The 14,167-nt window shown below is 42.5% G+C and overlaps 1 protein-coding gene across 1 annotated transcript in view; it reads right to left on the minus strand.

Annotated features, from left to right (window-relative positions):
* Nucleotides 1-5,504: 5,504 nt before the first annotated feature.
* LOC145413228 (exosome complex component RRP40-like) overlaps nucleotides 5,505-14,167 on the minus strand; it is a 26,666-nt gene continuing 18,003 nt past the window's right edge. Inside the window, exon 3 of the mRNA XM_080282963.1 lies at nucleotides 5,505-5,593. The gene's annotated coding sequence lies outside the window, so the exon portion shown is untranslated. The remainder of the gene's footprint in view (nucleotides 5,594-14,167) is intronic.

Genomic DNA, 14,167 nt, shown 5'->3' on the forward strand with positions numbered 1-14,167 from the left:
TGTGCTTACCTCTTGTGATGATAGCACTAGAATTACTGTTAAGCTTCATATGAAAGAAAGAGAGGTGGGAAGAGAATTTGAAGATTAAATTATTAGTGAGAATTTTTGTTTTAAATTACGCCATAATCTTTGGCGGATGCATACACTCCTATCCAACTCTCTTCTATAATTTTACGTGACGTATCCTGCTTTTTTGAGTCATTTTTTTTTTACGAGTGTGCTTAAGAATCAACTAACACATTATTAACTCCTGCTCTTTGACCTTTCTCTTTCTTTCTGTCTATCTTTGGCCAGATGTCTTAATGCCGTAAGGACTAGCCACAAAAAAGTTCGCCTCCATGAAGCTCCCTCCTCTGCTATTTCGCTGCCCTCCCTCCATCTCACACACCACTCATTCTCATATATCTCTCCACTCGATCCCACCACCTCACCTATCCTGCTATTTGTCTGCCTTCCCTGAAACTCATACTACTCCCTCCCATCTCTCCACCTCATCCTTGGTCCCCTGATATTTTTGAAAGCTCACTGCAGACTACCTTCAAACTTGCCTTCATTTTTAGAGCGGTGATTTTAGCGTGTGCTGAGGGAGGGTTGTGTGGTATGGTGTGGCTGGAGGTGGTTTGATGTCCAGTCCAGGTCTCACTCTTTATATATACCACACTGGCCTAAGGTGACCGGATACTGGGGGAGGGGATAGTTGGGTCGAGGCGGGGCGTGAAAGGATGGAACCGGGAAAGGGGAGGGGACAGAGGGGTCAGGGCGGGGCGTGAGAGGATGGAAGGGGGGAAAGGGGAGGGGATAGGCGGGTCGGAGAGGGTAGGAAGGGGTAGGGGCAGGGGATAAGAAGGGGAAGTCACATGGCGTAACATCCTCTACCTCTGACCCACCCAGCCTGACACTTTTTCTCTTCACCTGTGGCACGCTGGTTGCATCACGCCCTCCCTTCACCCGCTTCCGCAAAGAAAAAATAAATAAATAATAATAATAATAATAACAGTAGTAGTACCAGCAGTAAAATAATAATACTAATAATGTGTTGTATAATTATTTCCATGTGTCTGACTGACCCAGCCACAACACAGAGTAAAGAGGCACCTTTTCAAAGACGTAGCCACTTCCAGGTGTAGCAAAAAAGGTATTGAGTCTTTAATTATACATTCCAAGCTTGCAGGTAAGTATAGTAAAAAATCCTATGCAATTTTTCTTACAGTATGGGGGCGGGGGAGAAAGGACACTACCTGGCCTTTCCTGCGTTTCGTAAGAGGTGATAAAAAGGGGCGGGAGTAGGTGATCGAGACACCCTTCACTTAGTATTCCTGAAACAATCCCTCCGCCAAGCAGTTGTGTTGCAGGCAGCCTCGTAGCTCCCAAAACACGAGAGAGAATACGAGGAATATTCTCTCTCTCCTCTGATTCATGTCCCCCCACTTACTATCTATAAAATATATTTGTTGTGGATATCCGAAATGTAAACAGACGAACATGTGAAGAGGATGCGGGATGTGGTAGGGAAGATGAATTATTTAAACTCTGCGCTACATTTGGTCGCTTTTCCGCTAAGTTAGTCTGATCTAGCAACAGTAAAAATATATAGGCGTCATTGTAAAGAGGTTAGCTTGTGTATTTATTTATTTTTTTTATTCTATGTGTTTTTTCAGCTCCTTCATAGACAAAGATGCTAGTTAGTTTTGTTCATTACACGCAGACAGACACAGCACAGGCACGGACAGACAGACAGACAGACAGACAGACACACACACACACACACACACACACACACACACACACACACACACACACACACACATGCCAACACGTATGTGACATAATTTGAATCTACCTGTCAACCTATCGCTTTAGATATTTGTGTGCACACTTACAGTACATACAAACATACAGACACACATGTACGCATATTTTATCTGTCTATCTATCGATCTATCTATATATCTGGGTATCTAGGGCGAGGCAGGTCCAGGAAAGAAGAAAAAAATCACAAAAAAGGGAGCACTTTCAATAGCGTTCCAGTGAAATGGTTCATTTGTAAAAACTACTAGGTGATTCCCTAACACCTTTACCTATGCGATTTACTTTTTTTATTTTTTATGTAAAGAATAAGGAATCGAGGGCTAGAAGCCTGCAAATTGTTCCCTCAAGGAAAAAACGAAAACAAGACAAGAGAGAGCCAAACTCAAGATCAGCTCATTTCGAGATGCCTGGACACACTGCGTTTAAAAGACTGGAGATCATAGGCAGTAGGAAATACAGACAGAGGAAGGCGGTTCCAGAGATGACCTGTTGTATACATGAAGGACTGAGAGTAACAGTTAACTCTTGCATTAGAGAGTTGAGCAGGAAAGGGATGAGAGTTTGCTGCTAGACGGGTGCTACGCGCCCGCCGTAGTGATGGAGGGATGCATGCAAACAGATCAGAGGTGCAGTGACCATTGAAGTAGCGATAGAAAAGGGATAAAGATGCAACAGTGCGCCGACGAGACAGAGATTGAAGGGTACCAGTAAGAGGAGGAGAGTTGAGATGAAAAGCCTTTGACTCAACCCTATTGAGAAAAGCTGCATGTGGGAAGCCTACCCACACATGAGAGTTGTACTCTAAACAGGGGCGAATAAACCCGTGTATAAAGTCAACAACGGTGCAGGGGTAAAGAGGGCGCGGAGTAGGCTTAGCACACCTAATCTCTTAGTAGCAGATTTTACAAGAGATGTAATATGACCTTCACGAGACATACCCCGAGAGAATGAAACCCCAAGTATGTTTAACGATTCATCCCGCCGAGGACACGAAATCAATTTTATAAAAGTTTAGGTTAATATTTTATCTCTAATCAAAGCACCACAACGATGTCTTGTTATTTTTTTTTTTTTTATCTTGGGAAAAATCTTCTCGAAGTAAAGGCGTTAAAGTTTTCTCGATTACCCTTTCTACTGTAAACAATTTTTTTCAGTAGATTTTTTAGTATTGACAGACGTCTCTCTCTCTCTCTCTCTCTCTCTCTCTCTCTCTCTCTCTCTCTCTCTCTCTCGGATGTCCTTTGCCTTTCATTCTGGATTCGGCTACTTGATATATATAAATTTGCGGCTGGGAAAGGCGGGATGATATGGACGATGATGATGATGACGATAATGACGACGATGATGATGATAATAATAATAATAATAATAATAATAATAACAAACAACAATAGCAATACTGTTATTACTACTACTACTACTACTACCACTACTATCACTGGTTCTACTACTACTACTACTACTATTACTGGTTCTACTACTACTACTACTACTACTACCACTATTACTACTCAAGACAACAATGATGACCACGAAGAAGATGATGACGATGATGATAATGATGACATACACGCAGTAGGCGTTTGTCTTATTAACTTCCTTTAGAAATAACGTAAATTTCATGGTATACAATCCAATCTAATCTATTATACAAGAATTCATACAGCTATACATTTACTGACAGATTTTTAAGGCCATCCTATGCATCTTCGGATCTTGAATTTGGCTCTGTTATCTTGTTTTTGTTTTTTTCTTGGAGGGAACAATTTGCGGGCTCCTGGCCTTTGGTTCCTTCTTCCTTGCATAAAAAAAAGTCATATGGGGTATTTTAATAGGGCAAAGTATAGTTATTTCCTTTATTCACTAGAGTAATAAAGTGTCATTGGAAAATAATGTTTGATATAAAATACAGTAAATATTATAAAGTACGTATAAACATTAAAACATTACATAACAAACATATATTATAAACATATATGTAGGTATTACCCATATAAAGTAATATAATAACAGAACTATATTTAAACATTACAATATCAAAAACGAGGCTAGCTATACTGATTTCAAAACACGAAACAAACATTTTAAAACATTATAAAAACACATTCTGGCTAAAATGATATAAAAAACGGGAATATAATGTAACCACGAGAAAAACACATTATAACAGTAAAAACAACAATTATCCTGACTACATGGAGGCTCCTGAGTTGCCAAAAACAGTAAAACAAAAAAACAATAAAAACAATAACAGTGACTTAGATACTGGTGAAACTAAACAGAGGTAACAGATGCAACGGTTATAAACAGAGACTTTGGCTGAGAAAGAACTGTTAGCCATGTCAACAATTCTAACACTTTCTAACATCGCTTGTAACACTTTCTAACTGGTTGTAAACAGAAAAAACTTTGGTTGGGAATGAAGAGTAAGGCCGCAAATCCTAGCACTTTCTCGACAAATTCTGGCACTTTCTAACACTTTCTAACACTCTCCACTGCGCCGAGGAAAAGAAATGTGAAGGATTTGTGAGCATAATTATATCTTGTCTCTCTCACCAGCTCTTGAAGGAAAAAAATTGAGAGGTTGCTTCGTAAACGCTAGATATAAGTTTGTATGTATTGTGGCGGACGGTATGCAGACGCCTGACAATGGTGGACGCACTGGACGGCTCTGCGTGTGTGTGTGTGTGTGTGTGTGTGTGTGTGTGTGTGTGTGTGTGTGTGTGTGTGTGTGTGTGTGTGTGTGTGTGTGTGTGTGTGTGTGTGTGTGTGTGTGTGTGTGTGTGTGTGTGTGTGTGTGTGTACTCATTATGGGACACACTACGTCACCCCCTTAAATGTCCGCCCCCAAATCTGATCGAACCCAGGTCAGGACGGGTGGCAGACGCAGTGGTGGGGGTGGTGGTGGGGTGGTAGTGGTGGTGGATGGGGGAGCGGGGAGTGCGGGAGGGGAGAGCGACGGTGCAGTAATGGGATGTGCAAAACCGGATAGCTGAATTGGAGGAGCGACCTTGTGACAAAAACTGACGATGCGTTAATAAGCAAGCTCCACATACGAGTAAAAGGGAGAGAATCAGAATCCTGTGATAGTTACATGACGAGATAACCCGAAGGAGTATATCCAAGGTCCCCAAGCAAGGAGGAGAAGCAGAGTGAAGATATATATAAATGCAAATATACCCCCTCATCAACTTTCGTCTCTGTGGAATCAAGACTCATTCACTAATAGCTGAGAGACAATATTCACTTGAGAAGACCTGAGGGAATGTATATGAGGAGAGTACAAGGTAGAGATGATATGCAGAACTGGCGCAAAAGGAGGGGGTTAAAAAGAACATGAAGAGAGACCCAGAAACAGAGACCAGAAACCCGTGCTTCGTGTTGCTGAAGAAGGCGCGGTTGTGGCGGGTGGAAGGGCTTGCAGGAAGGAGAGATGATATGTAGGATTAAGGCAGGAGGAGAGGATTAAAAGTGCTGGTATGAACAGTGCCCGAGAAGGAGTTAAGGCAGCTCAAAAACCCGCGCTCCCTGACGCTGATGAAGATGGCGCTGCTGTGGCGGATGGAAGGGCTTGGTTGTACTGGGCCAGGGTCTTCACAAGGCGGTAGACGAAGCCGCTGTTGCCCGTGACGTTGTAGATCGTGGTGTAGATGTAATTATCGGGCATCAAGACGGAGTAGGAGCCGAACACATCGCCCGTAGCCGTCTTAATCTCAGCCTTGTTGTGGAAGTTATTGGTGAGGGGATCGCTTGTCTCGTAGGTATAGCTGTATGGACGGATGGGCTGGGGATATGAAAGAGAGAATTGTAAGGGGAAGGATGGGGATGAGAGACTGACTAGAAGAGTGTAAGGGGAAGGAGGAGGGTGAATTAGAGACTGACTAAGAGTGTAGAAGAAGATGGAAAATAAGACTGACCGTAAGAGCGCAGGGGGAAGGATGGAGAAAGAGAAACTGACTAGAAGAGTGTAGGGGGAAGAAGGAGGGTAAGAGACTGACTAGAAGAGTATAATGGGAGGGAAGAGAGTGGAGAATGAGAGACTAACTAGAAGAGTGCATGTGAGTAAGGTGGAGAGTGAGAGGGGGAAACATGGATGTGATGGAGGGATGGAGAGACATATGTGAGTGATGATGATGATGATGATGATGATGATGATGATGATGATGATGATGATGATGATGATGATGATGTTACTAACAATAAAATACAATACAAACAAAATACATCGACGCATCAAGAGAGAGAGAGAGAGAGAGAGAGAAATCATACTCACCCACACAGGCTCCTGGTAGACTGACGCTCCTGTGGGCTGTGGGCTGGGGTCTGCTGGGAACTGAGGTCTGGGGGCTGCTACGACTACTGCTGCGACTACCACGACAGAGACGACTACAACCTGAACCAGAAAATACACGATTCGGTTTCTCTCTCTCTCTCTCTCTCACACACACACACACACACACACACACACACACACACATACACACACACACATACACAGACACAGACATACACACACACACACGACCAAAACTGAACCGCAAAATACACGAATCAATCTCTCTCTCTCTCTCATCTCCCGAACACCTATTCCTAAGCGATTTATTTTTTTCACACCTTACTGTCCTCTTCTGTGTTACATAAATCCTTCCAATATCGCCATACTCTGCATAAATAATGAACCAAAGGAAATTAACCAGCCAAATCCAAAAATAAATCGCTAAGGAAGAGGTGTTAGGGAGCTTCCTTACGACTACAAAGTACATTATAGTCTGTTTTCATTTGAGGGAACTGGGCCAATCTCACATGAAATTCAATGAGCCTTTGCTATGAGATAGAAATGCGTCTCCTTGGTTACTAGTCAAAACAACCCTCCAGTCTGACTACCCTTGGCCACCAACTGAGCTGAGAGAGAGAGAGAGAGAGAGAGAGAGAGAGAGAGAGAGAAGCGTGAGCCACGTTAAAGCAAACGAACTGAAGATTTTGCCTTCATTTTCGGGTGAGTTTGGCGGATGTGGTGAAGAAAGACGAGGTGTGGTGAGGTGTGGTGCGGAGAGACGAGGTGTGGTGCGGAGGGACGATGTGTGGTGAGGTGTGGTGAGGCTTACGGCACTCTGATGACCATGGTGGATCCCTCTACCTATATATACCGAGGCAGGGAAGGTCAGGGGTCAGTGTGCTGGCGCCAGGAGAGGGGGAATGTTGTAAGAGGGACATCTGAGGAGTTCAAATTTAAAAGAGAGCGTAAGGAATTTTTAGCACAGTCTCCACGGATTATTTTGTTTTTTTCTCGTCTATCTATCTATCTATCTATCTCTCTATCTACCTATCTATCTATCAATCTATCCACTGTGTTGCGCGGGTTCGATCTCAAGAGAGTGCTTTTTTTTTTCTCGTCGCATCAAATGCTACTAAGGGCGTAGGTTAGTCTCCCAAATTTCAATGATCTGGACTACGCTAGCCTTGCCCCGGGCCCCTACCCATCAAGGGGGGATAATATGGGACTGGGTAGAACTTTAAAATCAATATAAACAATTTCTACTGATGCTTCACTTCTGTCTGCAAGAATATGCCAATACTACTACTACTACTACTACTACAATAATAATAATGATAATAATAATGATAATAATAATAATAATAATGTAATAAGTCTCCGAACTGAACACATTAAGAAGATTTTTATCCCCAATAGTTTTAAAATCGATTGCAAGAAATTCCAATCCTGCTCCTCCATATGAATCAAATAAAACCGCTTCATATTTCCACTTTATAGTTGCTCCTCTCTCTCTCTCTCTCTCTCTCTCTCTCCACTTTCGTATTTCCATTTCTTCTCTACTTTTGTTCTACTTTCTGTTTTTTTAATTCTTCATCTTCATCATCATCATCTTCTTCTTCCTCTTCTTCATTTACATCCTGGGCATCATCGTTAGGGAGAATTTTAAATATAAAACTCTAGAATCAATAACAAAACCTTTCACTCCCGCTCGCCATAGGTATTCAATAACCCCATCCACATTTCCAATCCGTCTCCAGTTTTCCTTTCGGCTTTTCTACTCATCGAAGCAAAGGAACACTTATAGCAAGCAGGCACTTTCTATCCTCGCCTTTCTACCCCTCCACCTCTCCCCTCGGACAGAAAGAAAAGGCTGAATGGACCGAAAGGGCAAAGAAAAGGGCGGGAAAAGAGGAGGCTTGACCCTTGCTTCTCAGTAACGTGATATTTAGATTGTGCTCATGGGGACTCGTCTAACCTTCCGCCTTCGTGTTTATGTTCAAGCCAGTAGTTTTCCCGCCTTTCCTTCTTCTTGTTCTTGTTCACCTTATTCTTGTTCTTCTTCAGGTCCGTATTTATGAGCAGTTAAATGAAACAAGTCGCCTGATTTTCTTTCTTTCTTGCTTTCTTTTTCTAATAGGGTGGAACGTCATGCTCTTGTAAACAATAAAATAAATCCATAGAGCCACGCGCAAAAAGTTCCCCATCTCCTCTTTGCAGGCGGTGGCAGTGGAAAGTGATACAGGAACTATTTTTTGCGCTACCGGTATGAAGGAAGAAAAGAGGATGAGAAGGATGGGTCGTTTAGGGAGTAAGAAATCTGGAAGGCAGGATACGCTTGGAGAGGACTGTCAATTAATTCTTTGGCATTGCTGTACGTGTTCGGGGTGAAGGGGGTAAGTTAAGGAAGGTTTGTAAATACGGAGCCAAGACAGACACATTCAATGGGGCGGGTTTTTGTGTGTCCAATCCTTTCCTCTCATTGACCTTCCCCCTTTCTTCTCCCCACCTCTGCCCCCACCCCTCCCCCTTCTCCCCTTCCCCTCCAATCCCCTCCTTCTACCCCTTCCCCATCTCCCCTTACCTCCTGCTCCTCTCTCACTCCATCCTCCCCTCTTCCCTTCTTCTCCCTCTCTCCCCTTCCCCCTCCTTATTAACCCACTTGTATTCATTCATCTTAGCATCCAATTCTGTCACATTAATATCATCTCTCTTCGTTTTGTCCCAGTTTCGTCTCTTCTTCTCCGGTCATCACCACCACCATCACCACCATCAATCATCATCATCACCACCACCACCAGTCATCATCATCAACCTAATCATCATCATCACCACCACCAGCAATCATCACCATCATCATTAAGGGAGTTCTGCTGTTGCTTAAGATTCTGGTCAGAAATTTTTGTGAAGTAGGTACCGTCTTGGCTTCCTATAGTTTTCTCATCTTAACTTGGCCCAATTTTTTTCCATTTCTTGCTTATTTCACGTAAAAGACGGAATAAGACAATACCACGGCTCTAAATCCTTTCCACAGCACTTCTTCGTGACTAGCATCATATTCTAGTGTTATTCTCCTGCAACAACTCAGCATTCAATGTGGAGAGATCGCAATTTTAGGTCTCTCTCTCTCTCTCTCTCTCTCTCTCTCTCTCTCTCTCTCTCCTTAACCTTCTCACTTCACCTGTCCAATTAGGCAGATTTAAGGGACAGGTAGAGAGAATGTTCACTGCGAGATTAATTGCTTGTGTGTGTGTGTGTGTGTGTGTGTGTGTGTGTGTGTGTGTGTGTGTGTGTGTGTGTGTGTGTGTGTGTGTGTGTGTGTGTGTGTGTGTGTGTGTGTGTGTGTGCCAAGTTAAGGTGAAAGAACTACAGCCTCGTCGGTCCTTAACATCTTTTCGTAAGTGATTTATTTTCTTTTACTACAACTTACTGTGCCCCTCCCTGTTACATAAATCCTTCCAATATTACCATACTCTGCATAAATAACGTACAAAAGTATATTCATCAGCCATATCCAAAAATAAATCGGTAAGGAAGAGGTGATAGGGACCCTCCTTACCCAACAAGACTACGAACCTTCAACAAGTCATGTCCGGGGCTGCCTTGAACTTGCCAGAGGAGAAGGGAAGGACTGAGGAAGGCCAGGTGAAGGAAGGTCGGGTCAGAAGGTCGCTAGGGAGGGGAGGTGAGGAGGAAAGACGAGAGGGAAAGTGAGGAAAAGGAGGAGGAAGAGGAGGAGGAGGAGGAGATGTGGGAGGGAAGATAAAGAGACGTAAGGGATGTTGAGGAGAAACGGAAGAGAAGAATAGGAGGAGAGGTAAGAGAGAAAATGATGGCAAGAAGGAAATACAGAAGACGTCCTCGAGCACATTTGGTTAAGAGGTAAACTAAAGAGAGAGAGGAAGTACACCTGAAGTTGCACACACACACACACACACACACACACACACACACACACACACACACACACATTCAGAAAAACAGCCACAGAAAAAAAAAAAACACAGACTCAACCCTTTCTCGCAGCCAGAGAAAATCACCCTTCCAAGATTCTCTCTCTCTCTCTCTCTCTCTCTCTCTCTCTCTCTCTCTCTCTCTTTCAACTGACCCCATCCTTCGCTCTGCTCGACACCACCCTACTATTTTTCTTTCTTTTTTTTCTCACTGTTAAAAGTTCATGTTTCATATTCATAAAGTATTCTCAGATTATGTTGTGTTTGAGAGTGTTTGTGTATGTGTCATAGATTTAGCTGTCTGTATATCTGTCTGTCTGTCTAGGTATGCATCTATTTTTCTATCTCTGTCTATCATTCTGTCTTTCTGTCTTTCTATCTCTGTCTCTGTCTGTCTACGCGTATATCTTTCTAGCTATCTGTCTGTCTGTCTGTCTATCTAGGTATCTATTTTTCTATCTGTATGTCTATCTGTCTGTCTGTCTATCCATCCAACTGTTTAATTTTCTATCTATATATCTGTTTGTGTGTGTGTGTGTGTGTGTGTGTGTGTGTGTGTGTGTCAATTTTTTACCTGATTTTAAGCCAACATAATGGAGGGGTTAAAGATCACCCAAACGTCTCACCTTTAGTTTTTAGAGCAATGTGCAAAATTTCGTGTAAAAAAAAAAAAAAAAAAAAAAAAAAAACATAGAAGTGTATGACGGCTCTGAAGGGATGTGCTGAGGAAAAGATGTAGAGCCACAGCAGTGCCTTTTCCTGCCACTTAGTGATATGAGTCGCAAAAGGACGAAAATCTGGGCCAAGTTAAGGTGAAAAAGGAAATAACCCCGTAGGTCATAACCAGCAACCCAGAGCTAACCTGACCTCTCTCTCTCTCTCTCTCTCTCTCTCTCTCTCTCTCTCTCTCTTAGGCTGAAAGTAATGGAAAAAATTGGTAACTTTCCAAGGTATTTAATCTGACTGACTTGACCCTTTCAATTACCATCACCTCTTCAATTTATTCTCTTTAATTTAGAGAGAGAGAGAGAGAGAGAGAGAGGTAACAGGCAGGTGGACTTGTTACCTGATTCGCTTACCTGGGAGTGATTAGTGTATTATTAAATCTATGTTACGCTGCTGTGTTGACTCTCTCTCTCTCTCTCTCTCTCTCTCTCTCTCTCTCTCTCTCTCTTTCTCTCTCACTGTCAGACTGAGCCAAAGTTAGTCCCGAAATGATAGTATGTTGTATTAACACTCTCTCTCTCTCTCTCTCTCTCTCTCTCTCTCTCTCTCTCTCTCTCTCTCTCTCTCTCTCTCTCGCTCTCTCAGCCAGGATTAGTCTCCACCTAATAAAGTGTTATATTAATTTGCTTTTGATCGTGTCTTCAGCATTTTATTTCATCCATCAATGCACAGCTAAAATTCACCACACACACACACACACACACACACACACACACACACACACACACACACACACACACACACACACACACACACACACACACACACACACACACTCACGCCGATCATGTCAGGATACCATTTTTGTCAACTCGTATGTCTTAGCTAAATGAAAGTAGGATAGAGGCACATCCAGTCTCTCTCTCTCTCTCTCTCTCTCTCTCTCTCTCTCTCACACAGAATCTAAGCTGTTGTGGTCTTTATTTTACTATTTCTCTACATTAAAGTTTTTTTTTTCTTTCACTACTGGCTGCTCTCTTAAAATTAACAACAGCTATTGGAAATGGTGAGAGAGAGAGAGAGAGAGAGAGAGAGAGAGAGAGAGAGAACCATCCCAGCTAAAGGGTAACTCACATATCTTAGCCTATTGAAAGTAAAGACGAAAGGCATCTGAGTAAAAAAATAAAATAGAAATAAAACTTTAACCCATTATATATTGCATTTGAGAGCAAGAAAAAGACTGATTTAAAGAGATGACATTAAGGATTAGTGCAGATTAATTTTTATGAATGGAGTGGCCTTTAGGTGACAGTGTTGTGGTGTCTGAGTGGAAAGGAGGGTGTGGTGGGTGTGGTGGTATATGTGGTGTGTTGTGGTGTGGGACGCGAGGAGGGTGTGGTGGAGGTGTTGGATTGTAATGTAATACTGGATTGTTTTGGTCACACTTCCGGATGATGGAGAAGAAGGGGGAGGAGGAAGAGAAGGATGAGAAGAAAATGATGATGATAATGAGAAGAAGGAGGAAAAGGAGGAGAAGGAACACTCACAGACCACCAATCTCCGCCAACACAAATAATAATAATAATAATAATAATAATGATTTCTTCCTGCATCCCTCAATAGAGCCACCTAAAAATCTAATCAACTCTTCCTTGACCTACTGTCCACGTATGCACCAGATATCATTAGAATTCGATACCAACTTTCTGAGACATCTTGTGCACAAAGAGATACGCGTGAATAAATAACCTCCTACCGACGTTGTTCATGGAGAGAGAGAGAGAGAGAGAGAGAGAGAGAGAGAGAGAGAGAGAGAGAGAGTGGGGTGTGAAAGTACTATAAAAAGGATAGAAAAAGAAATATGTAAATCTGATATGTATATAGGTCAGGTGGAGTGAAACCCAAGCCTCCTCTCTCTCTCTCTCTCTCTCTCTCTCTCCAGGTGTTTCTCTACTCATTAAGGAACCCCCTTCCCACGACACCTCCCACCCGCTCTTACATCATCTTGAACCTCATCTCTCCATGTCATTCTCTATCCCCATGTCCTCCTCCGAAATGAGAGAGAGAGAGAGAGAGAGAGAGAGAGTGAGAGAGAGAGAGAGAGAGAGAGAGAGAGAGAGAGAGAGAGAGAGATTCTAACTCACTTATTAGGACATCAGTGAAGGGGCGTCGGTTACATCACCAATATAAACATTACCGGTTTTCTAAGCTGACTACCCGATTAGAGAGAGAGAGAGAGAGAGAGAGAGAGAGAGAGAGAGAGGTACGCCCTTTTGAAAACAGCCGAAGCGAATCATGTTTTGTTCACGTATTTCCTGAGAAAAAAAAATAATTAACTTCCTCTTTCAATGGTAAAAAAAATAAAGATAAAAAACTAAAAATAAAGGTAAAGGTAAAGGTGAGAAATTAATTATATCTCTATTGCCATTTACCTTTCCCCTCTTACCTTATCAGTAAAGAGGTATTAACATTTGAGGGAGGGAGGGAGAGAGAGAGAGAGAGAGAGAGAGAGAGAGAGAGAGAGTCGTTTACGCAAAGGTCAGCTCTTACGCAAACTATTAAAAGAAAAAAATTAGGAGTTTTTATGCTAAGAATTTGATTGGAGGAAAACATGCAATTCTGCTTAAGAGAGAGAGAGAGAGAGAGAGAGAGAGAGAGAGAGAGAGAGAGAGAGAGAGAGAGAGAGAATCACTTCCTGTCGATCAATTTTCCGTGAGCGCAGGTCCTAAATAATAAAAATAATTGTGTTACATAATAAAAATAAATAACAAAGTATTTTCCTGAGTGATACCTTTTTTCTTTCATTTTTTTTTTTTGTACAATCGCAGTCAAAAATCAGTCATCCCCCCAGAAGCAAAACATCCTGAAACGCAGTAACCCATGCATTTTTTTTTTTTTCGCGATTTTATTTTTGTCTTTTTCGTTTCTTACTTCCTGTGTGTGTGTGTGTGTGTGTGTGTGTGTGTGTGTGTGTGTGTGTGTCTCTCTCTCTCTCTCTCTCTCTCTCTCTCTCTCTCTCTCTTTAAGTGTAACAGCGCATCCCTCCTGCTTGCTTTTACGAAATTAACGAAAGCAAGAAGTTTTTGTCTAAGTTACGTCAGTGGTGGAGTGGCGACCTTCAGGCCTCTCTCCCTCTCACTCTCTCTCCCTCTCTCTCTCTCTCTCTCTCTCTCTCTCTCTCTCTCTCTCCCAAGTTCAGATGGAAGCGTAGTTTTTTCTTTTTTTTCAATTCCGTTCCTTCTTTAATCCCCTCTCCCTGTCTGTCTCTGTCTGTCTGTCTATCTGTCACGGCAGATGAGAGAGAGAGAGAGAGAGAGAGAGAGAGAGAGAGAGAGAGAGAGAGAGAGAGAGGAGAGAGAGAGAAACCTTCATCCTTCAATAAGGGTGATAATGCTAAAAGGTTTGCTAATAAAAGTGACCCTAAAGACCACTGACCATCCCATCCATTACGATAATTTCTTCAGTT

The sequence above is a fragment of the Coenobita brevimanus genome, chromosome 12 (assembly GCF_032717465.1).
Source record: "Coenobita brevimanus isolate Jiangsu-jjx chromosome 12, ASM3271746v2, whole genome shotgun sequence".
Lineage (NCBI taxonomy): Eukaryota > Metazoa > Arthropoda > Malacostraca > Decapoda > Coenobitidae > Coenobita > Coenobita brevimanus.